At 38.5% G+C, this 1,158-nt stretch overlaps 1 long non-coding RNA gene across 1 annotated transcript; it reads left to right on the forward strand.

Annotated features, from left to right (window-relative positions):
- On the forward strand, positions 253–762 carry LOC104758162. The gene is made up of 2 exons (XR_762638.2): positions 253–404; positions 525–762. It is a non-coding gene; the product is annotated as an uncharacterized LOC104758162 (long non-coding RNA).

The raw sequence follows: 1,158 nt of genomic DNA on the forward strand, positions 1-1,158 counted from the left end.
AACCCTTCGGATTCCACTCCCATCCACCGCGAATCTGACTCGAACCCTGCAAATCGACCATGGATAACAAATGAAAAGCTATAAAGAAGACGATGAATGTGAATTATAGAGTTGTTGTCGTTTTACTGTGACAAATATAGACTTGGTGTCGTTTTATTAATTGTGTGTTTATGGGCTTAAACTCGATTTTTATTGTTTCACAACCAAGCCCAATAACTTATAAAATAAGCTAAAAATCGAGCCCACTGTATCATATGCCACAACTATATATTAAAAAAACCCTAGTTTATAATCGATTTTCCAGTCTCCCACCACCGTAGTCTTCCTTTTGCCGACACCATCTCTATCACTTCTTCACCCGTTGCTCATGAAGTGTTCCTTGTTGAGAGATTCTGAAGCTTCAGGTTTGTCAAGTCTTTTCATTTTCTTAATTTCCAAAAATCTTTCTCAGCTTCTCTTTAGTGATTTATGTTATGGATTTTCATTTTTATTTATTTTGCTTTTCTTATTTTTTTCAGGTTCAGTTTCAGTTTTATGTTATGGATCGAAGGTGACAGAACTCGTCGGGACAGATATATATATGGTTAACGGATATCAAGCTTCACCGGATGGAGAGATCGAACGTCGTACGCCGTCGCCTCACCACTTTGTCGAAAACCCTAAATGTAGATGGGTTTGGGTTGTAATTTTAGTTGGACTTGTTATAAATTTTTTTTAGGTCTGTAAATAAATTTGAGCCCATTAATTTTTTTTTTGGTCTTATTCGGTTCGAATTAACCGAATTAGGAAACAAATCGGTTAATTTCGGAAGATATAATAAATGCTAAAACCGAACCGAATAAACCGAGTACCGAACGAACCGAACTGAAAGATTATTTGGTTCAATTCGGCAGAAATTTTAGATAACCGAAAAATTAAAAAACCGAATAAACTGAACCGAATAAACCGATTGAACCGAATGCCCAGGCCTACCGAGTAGCAAGAGAGATGGGCTGGAATACTCCATTCCCGCTCCAGCCATGGATTACAGATGGGACCAGGCTAAGCAAGCTCAAGTCGCGGCTTGCTTCTCATACCACTTCTTGAACCTTGCCTTTATCTTTACCTCAGGCTCCTCAACACCATCACAGTCCCACAGGACTCTCATCAAAGGAATCT

Source organism: Camelina sativa, chromosome 17, assembly GCF_000633955.1.
Source record: "Camelina sativa cultivar DH55 chromosome 17, Cs, whole genome shotgun sequence".
Taxonomy (NCBI): domain Eukaryota; kingdom Viridiplantae; phylum Streptophyta; class Magnoliopsida; order Brassicales; family Brassicaceae; genus Camelina; species Camelina sativa.